This window comes from Microtus pennsylvanicus, chromosome 12 (assembly GCF_037038515.1).
Source record: "Microtus pennsylvanicus isolate mMicPen1 chromosome 12, mMicPen1.hap1, whole genome shotgun sequence".
NCBI classification, from domain to species: Eukaryota; Metazoa; Chordata; class Mammalia; order Rodentia; family Cricetidae; genus Microtus; species Microtus pennsylvanicus.
Window position 1 is genome coordinate 9220033 of NC_134590.1, and position 8689 is coordinate 9228721.

General features: G+C 41.4%; 1 pseudogene; it reads left to right on the forward strand.

The window, feature by feature from the left end:
* Nucleotides 1-425: 425 nt before the first annotated feature.
* LOC142832965 (PRELI domain-containing protein 1, mitochondrial pseudogene) lies at nucleotides 426-1147 on the forward strand (annotated as a pseudogene).
* The last annotated feature ends 7542 nt before the right edge of the window (nucleotides 1148-8689 follow it).

Consider the following 8689-nt stretch of genomic DNA (forward strand, 5'->3'; position numbering starts at 1 on the left):
GCTGGAATGCTACAAATGTGAAGCACGGCATGTAGCTAAGTCTTAAATATCTTGTCCCATCATTTGTACTGTGAAGGTGCATTGGGTCAGACAGGCAATAACACCATTAGCAAATGCCAAGGAAATTGTAGGGCTCATGCAGTTTTGATAATATGAATTACAATGGCATAATTTCTGTCTGATCGTTTTAGTCTATGGTTTTTCTTATTCTTCCATATCTCCTACTTTAGTTCCAAAAAATAGTGTTGAATAATCTTTGGGGGAAAAGATTCATGTAGGTTAAACTACATGATGAGGCCCCTCATGGTAGCAGTAGCGACCTGGGCAGGGCACATGGGCGCTAAACTGTGAGCCTGGTGAGCCACGAGCCCTTCAGGCTCTGCACCCAGATGCTGTGTGGATGCTGAACTCACCTGGCCTGCATTATGATGAAGCATTTGCTGGGTCACAGAGTACTCTGAAGGTCCTAGAACCAAATGTTTGAAGCCTTCTGGCAATGATACTGGATCCCTATAGCAAACATGTCTTAGTGAAGACACAATGCTCCCAGAGGTGACCCCTGGCCAGATTCTGGCCCTAGGGATGCCTGTCCAAGACCTCTAAAACCAACAGGGATGCCAAGTTGGGCACAGAGATTGCTTTCTGTAAACATTGCTTACTTGGGCCACATCCTGGAAGACTCTATTGAAGACCCACAGACTAGGACCATGACCACCTTCACCTGAAACAGCAACCACACCCATCTGATGATTGAAGAGGAACAAACAATGTATTTACCATGGGAACTCCAACAACAGCTGCTGAATTAAAATCTGTCAGCAAGCCTGGGTCTACTCTAGCTTTAGCATCTCCAGAGGTGCTCAGGAATTTGGTCTTGCCTGCTTCAGAAGCAATGTGACCAAGACAATGGAGAAAACAGCTTGGTTAAACTACATGATGAGGCCCCTTCCAAAACACTTGCTGGGACAGCCATAGATGCCAAAGAGAAAGCAAGACCATATTAACAGCTACAGAAGAAGGTAAAGACCCGACCAGTGAGGCTACCACTAAACAACAGCAGCAGAATGCCACAGAGCCCACTAGCCTGTGTGGCTCAGCCTCTTTCCCCTTCTCTCCACTGTACTTGATTATTAAAAACCAGGCTTGAGGCCTCTCTGCAGCCTGGGTGGAGAGTCTGGGCTGGTGTCCTGTTCATCACCTGCAATATACCAGGCTCAGAATCCACTGAGCCAGCCTGTTTGTTCCCCCACTGGGCAGAGAAGTGCAGCAACTTGTCCAAGGTAACAAGCAGTACATAGTTGAAGTGGGAACACACCATAGACTGTGTATTCCACTAGGGCAGGGCTCCTTGTTTTAGTGTCTGATGTGTCCCAAGTATCATGAATAGTATTTATCATATAATAGGCATTAAATAAACATTTGATTTTATTGTTCCCTCCCCCAAAAATAAAAGAAAAAAAAAGATTCTTCCAAAATCATGATCTTTTTCTTTCTTACCCAGTAGGACAGAATTTTTCCCCCTCTTAGATTTGAAAACATTTATTCCTGTACACAGCTGTATCTCACATACAGTTAATCACGGAAATTGCCGGAGTCTATATTTTGGGGGTGCTGAGCATAGCTTGAGAGAACAGACAAAAGCCACAGAAGTAGAGAATTAGGAAGAAAGTGACAACATTTGCTGCTACTAAAAAGGCGGCTGAATTCCATCTTCAGTTCCGACGAATGCTTTGGTTGTAAGGACTACTGGGGACATCTTCATAAAATTCCAAGTGGTTCAACTCTAAAGTAAAAGACATCGGACACACAGAGCTTTGGGAAGGAATCCATAGGACTCAACACAGATGTTCAATACCTGGAAATTCTTGCTTCGCCTCGGAAGCTTCTGATTTCCCTTCTCCTGTGAACATGTGTGTGATGTTCTACTCGGTTGCACTGTTCTGCTGTTCCACTCTTGAGCCCTGGGTACAGAACCAACGCTTCCCTTCCTGGAAATCAAGGCTCTCTGACACCTTTCCCAGTGACATCATGAATGTTTATAAACAGAAGCCTAGACTGCTTCCTGGAAAGCCCGAGTTGACGGTGGCTGGACAATGCCATTAATATGTGTGTGGTTTCCCACCATGTCACTGGATTCAAAGATGTCACTGTGTTCAAAGATGGTCCTGCTCTATTCTCTGGATGGAATGTTGTCTACTTCATGGGGTTTTGAGGTTTCTTTAAGAGGCTATAACAAAGTGACATTCTCTTAAAACAAAGGCCCACATCTTAGTCATTTTGTTGTATAGGGCATCCTTACTTTGCAAAGTTTTCATGAGAAATCTGTTTGGGGTATTTCTTGGTTGACTGGTAAAATTTATCTTTTTGTTTAAAGTATTACAAATTAAAAAAATTCAACCCAGGCATCTGTTCCATAGACCAACTTTTAAGTTTGACGTGACCCCCTTTTTATGGTATTGAGCTTTTGAGCTGCACACTGTATCTGAGAGTATCTGGGACCATCTCAGGTTTCTGTCTTGCAATTCTTTTGTATGGTATTGAGCTCTTGAATTGCACACTATATCTGAGAGTGTCTGGGACCATCTCAGGGTTGTGTATTGTAGTTCTTGACCATTGGGTATAAGTGAAGTAGTCATTACCATTATTGAAGGATACAAAAAGTTTCCGGTACTAATGACACCAACATTCTGGTATAGCTCTTGAGAGCCTTCATGGGGTGGGATGGAATATTAGATTGTGCTGGATGAGGTCTAGGTATGAAAAAAATCAGTGATGGACAAGAATATTAAGAGGCATGTGTTTGCTTTTAAGCCCTTTCTGAGTAAAGTAAGTTAGGGGGCCATTCCTTATACATTTAAGTTTTTAAAAAAGAAAAAAAAAGATGATAGTGTATGTGTGTGTGCACACACATGCAGGTGTACCTTTTATCTTGTTTCATGCGTATCCCCATGCATATTTTTCAAGGATTTTTCCATACGGTTTTAAATTTCACTGACTTCCTCTTTGGTTCATGCTCCCACTGGGTGCATATTATGTCATCCTTAATTTATTAACATTAAACAACAAGCATTTCATTATACTTTCAGATTCTGGGGCCAAGGCTATCAGCAGATGGTAGTAGGGACCCCTTTCTCAGCTTTACATCCCTGGTGCTCAGCTGGGAGACTAGACCAGCAAATAGTGATGCCTTTAGTGGCCGAGGTACAGAATCCCATGGAAATCCTCCACTCACATAGATGACCCCTAGACTTTGTTGACTCGAGTTTGGCTTCAGCTGCAACTGTTGACCTGAGAGTCTACTTGATGTCACATGGCTAAGGCTTTCTTCTAATATTTCAGTTCATAACAATTTAGAGAGTGCTACAGTAATTGGGAAGAGAAGGGGAAAGGCAAGCCTTTCATGACAGCCGTAGAAAGATCAATGTCCTTCACCATATTCTACAAATTAAAGCAGCCACAAGACCACAGATTCTCTAGGAAAAAGGGAGCATGCATCCCAGTTGGGAGTATTTAACAATGTTCCTAGAGTGCAAATTTACCTTACCAAGTAAGGGTCAAGAACGCACACATGCATGTTTTATGCCTAGGCAGCCCATCTCAAGAGAGAAATCCTGATAAGAAGAAGTGAGACAAGAGCTCACTGGACCTGTAGGAGGCCACTCTTGGCAACGGAGAAGGTTTTGCCTGGTAAATGACTGAAGAGCTAATATACTGCTTCTTACGCTTGACACTTGGATCTCATGAATCATTTCTCCTTTGAGGGACAAATGCGGTTGGCAGGAAGATCCAATGAGATCATGTGAAGAGTAGCATATTGCTTTCTGTCATACCAAATCATCAAGGCAGGTCAGGGCAAGACAGAGTCTGACATTCAATAGCCACACAATGTTCAGTCCGGATTTAGTCTAACGAGTCACAGTTTACAACTGGAGGGGATGCTGTGACAATCTGAAGCTATTGTAAAGTCCGTCTGGTTTTGTGAAAAGTGTGTGACTGACAGGAATACACACCCCTGTTTCAAAGACTTAAATCACACCAGGTTGATCCTAACAGTGACCACAATCAGGTTTCCCTAGAACATAAAGGGCAGCAATATATATGGCAAGTACTTACAGAGCTTTAATTGGGGCAGGTATTATGCTAAATACTTTATATAGATTTATTACTAACATAGTTGTTAGTAATAAATCTGCTTTTTATGATAGGGAAACTGAGGCTCATGGAGATTGTGTTCGTGGTGAAGTTCTGGAACTCATAAGAGAGGCAGCTGAGACTTGAATTCATCTTTTGTACATTATATTTCCTAATGATCTGAAGCTTTGCCCATTTGATAGCTCTTTTATGAGTCTGCCTACCATGACATCAAATTAAATTCTGATTCAATCTAATTAATTTAATTCAATAAGTGCATCAGATAACTCTTCACTCTAAGTGGACTAATATTTAGTGAAGGGTTAATAGAAAGCAGACACCAGCATAAAACATGGACAAGATGAAAACTTGGCATTCAAGGAGGGCACAGCTTATTAGAAAGGAAAACATGGGTGATTGGCAAACTAGGTGGTAAATTCAAATTGTGTGGTAAAGCTATGAAGATTAGAAAACAATAAGATGGGGGCTGTGGAGATTGCTCAGTAAGTAAGAGCTCTTGTTCTGCAAACAAGAAGACCTCAGTTCAAATCTTCAATGCCCTCCTAAAATGCCAGCCAAGGTTACTCATACCTACAGCCCTCTCCTTGAGGGTTGGAGACAGGCAGATCCCAAGAGTTTACTGGTCAGCCAATCTAAACCTGATAGCAAGTTTCCAGGTCTGTGAGAGTCCCTGCATCAAGGCTATAAGCCTGAGGAGCAACTAAGGAAGAAATTCTGTGTCCTGTCCTGAGCTCTACAGGGTTGTGCATGTATGCACTCATATGTAGGAACTGCACATCTACAAAACACACAATATACATTAATTCATGCCAAGAAGAAAATTAGAAGCAGGGGGTAGATGGGCTCATTATCTGCCATCAAATATTTGCAAGTTGTTTGAAGTACTTAGTTCTTCCAGAAAAATCTCAGTAGACAATTATGTAAATATAACCTTAGGCCTGGATTTATGGGCATTAACAATTATTGGCAATTTCTTTAGATTTGAAAATGATGTTACTTCATAAAACATTCCAATGAGTGTTTTTGTGTGTGGCCAAAATCGTCTGGAAAACAACAACAACAACAACCACTGTACCTTTCACAAAGGTCCATGCAGCAGCTTTTGACTAGAGCCAGCACACAGAATGACTGTTATTGTGGGCATACTGTTTTCAAATGGTGATACACATCTCTAACCACAGTGCTCTGGAGCCTGAGGCAGGAAGATCACCAGGAATTCAAAGCAAGCCAAGAGTGCATTTGCAAACCATCCCACACTTCATAATGACAAGTTTAAAACCAATATCAACACCATAAAAACAAAACAAAACAATTAAGCAACAACAAACCTCCCCCAAACTTTGATCTCTAACTCTTAATCTCAGAAGAAGATGCTTAGACCTAAGAATTGTTTCTTGGGTGCCTAGTTATTCCTGTTAGTTCCATTTTGGTTCATTACTTGTCCATTACTCTTTCCAGCATGGCTTGGTCTTTAGAAACTGATTGGGGTAGTGAGGGAGCAAAGAAAGGACAGACACACATACAGAAAAGCTGCGGACAGATGGACTGTGTGTTCTCTGGTGGGGACGCACCAACTACTGCACAACCGGGAGCCTCAGTGTACTTGTTAGCTAGTTTTGATAGGCGGTGTCTGTGGGTGAACAGTTGCAGGCTGTACACATTCTTGAGGAGGAAGCTGCAGGTGCCATTTTTGCACACGCTAGTCAACCATCTGTAAACCTCATACCTGGATGAGAGGAAAGCCTTGCCATTCTGAACTTGCCCTGGAAGAAGCTTTAGTGACAATATGCCTTTGAAGGATTTGGTTTGTTTGTCCTTTATTTATCTTGCAATAGATGGAGCCTATTTTAAATATTTTGAATAAAATGAGTATGTTTGGTAATTTTATAAATTATAATTTTTAAACAAAGCAACAGTCTAGTCCACTGGTCCTACATTGTACAATAAACATTTTAATTCTCAACTGTTGCCTTTGGAGGTTGTATCATATTTATTTAGAGATAAAATTGTTACATATTGCTATATCACATTTACTTGAATGAACTATTTTCAACATTATCCATTATCCTTCAGTGTGACCGATGAGAACATTCTATGAAATTCCACCTGTAAGCCTGCACACCGTTCCCTAACTGAGGCAGTGGCATCAGCACTTTTAGCCTCATAGATGAGTTGTACTTATCTTATTAATATGCTGTTTATATTAATAACTGTCAATACCACTATGTACACAGAATGAGTTTCCTCTTGTTATAACATTTCCTTTAAATTTAATCATTGATACGTCATATAATTTTTCAGTTTCATAATTCTCTATGCACTTATAAGACCCAGTTCAATAAATGCTAGTCACTATCACTACTGTTGAGCATCTTCTCATTCTCCATACATCTATTATTATGTTAAAATTTTTTCACGTCATAGGTGTTAATAGCTCACGTCGGGTTCTGTCCTGGAGCATTCCCTCTGTCTCCTATCTGTCCTGTCTTGTCTTGTTTTGCAGATGTCATCCTATACTGTGTCCTCTCTTTCTGTGCTCAAATCTAATGTGCACAGATCTGCTATTCCCAGAAAGCATTGCTTTTCCTCTTCCTGGCTTTGAACCATGCCTTCCTTAACAACCAGCGTCTTCCTATGACAGAATGCATGGGAGGTAGATTGGGGGAAAATGAAAAGATTTCATTCTACCACATTGGATTCAGAATTAAATCTGCCCATTTGTTTTATGTTATACTCTTTACTTTTCATTCATTTGCTAAACACTTATTAGAATTTTTAAGTTGAAAATACAGCATAATATTAAAGTTTGCTCACTTCAAAACCCAAAATAAATAATATTTTATTTTTATACCTTTCCTACTAAACTTAAGGTCTTAGAAAGTTATTGAGCTTACAGTGTGTGTTTTGTAGATATCGTTTCCTTGGCAAGGGGACTTTATGTATTGTACTTGTGCATAGGGTGCATTCATGTGAGTGTAACGGTATGCACATGCATGTGTAGGTATATGCACATATGTGTAAGAGTATGCACATATGTGTAGGGATATGCACATGTATGTGTTGGAGTGTGCATATTATGTTTAGAAGTATGCACATGTGTGTAGGGTATGCACATATATGTGCTGGAAAATGCATCCCACAGGGATGAACCCAGCTGAGACTCTAAGCAATAGAGGACCTTCCCCTGTAGTCAGACTGATGATTATCTTAAGTATCACCATAGAACCTTTGTCCAATAACAGATGGGAACAGAGGCAATGACCCACACCAGAGCACTGGACTGAACTCCCAAGATCCAGTTGAAGAGTGGAAGGAGGGAGAGTATGAGCAAGGAATTCAAGACCATGACAGGGTCATCCACTGAGACAGTTTGCTTGAGCTAATGGGAGCTCACCAACTCCAACTGGACTGGGAGTGAATGAGCATGGGAACAGCCAAGTCCCTCTGAAGGGGGTTGACAGCTGGGGCAGACTAAGGGGCCACTGACAGTGACACTGGGATGTGTCTCTCCTTGCATATACCGGCTTCATGGGATCCTATTCTCTTTGAATTAAATCTTGCTCAACCTAGACATAGTAGGGAGGGCTTTGGACTTTCCACAGGGTGGGGTGCATGGCACTCCCTTAGGGTTGGAGGGGTGAAGGGAGGGTCTGTGAAGGGAGAGGGATGGGACTGGGAGGAGGGGAAGAAGTGGGAATTTGGATTGGTATTTGTTTTAAGTAATACAAAAAGGAAAAAAAGAAAAAAAATTAAACATTAATATAAAATTCAAAAAAGAAAATAAATGTATCTAATGTATGATTTCTGGGACTGTATGACAGAATCTCTTAAATGTCAGAGAGTTAAATGGTGTGGCTTAATATTTTACTAGCTCAATCACATTTCCCTTTGGGGGAGCTCCCCTTTCAAAAGAAGTGTTTGTAACTGAGTGAAACTCCTATGAACTCACAGAGACTGAGGCAGCAATCGCTGGGCCTATGTGGATGGGTTGGCACCAGGTCCCTTGTGCCTGTGCTTAGCTGAAGCATGATTAATAAAGGCTCAGGGCCAGAAATTGGGGTTCAACCTGAAGATCCGAAAAGCAAAGCAGCCAAACACTGGCTCTTACCTCTACCTCAGTCTGAAATGGCGATCCTGTCTCCCAGGACATTAGAAGGAGACTGTGTCTGAGAGCTGTTTCACCCCATTTTATATTCCTCTCTAGGGAGGGGTTAAAGGTATGCACCACTGGGATTAAAGGCACGCACCACCTGATTTCTATGGCAACTAGTGTGGCTACTGGCATTAAAGGTGCCCGTCATCGTGGTTACTGGGATTAAAGGTGTGTGCTACCATAAACTGATCTGTAAGGCTGACCAATGGGACTGTTTTATTCTCAGATCTTCAGGCAGTCTTTATTTATTAAAATACAAACAAATTGCCAGTATACTTAGCTTTCAGTTTAGATCTCTCAGGGGACTTCTGAGTGTGTGAATGGCTGAGTCTCTCATTCTGGTGAATTCTCTTGGGGCTCTTTTATTTTTCTCCTGTCTTTCTG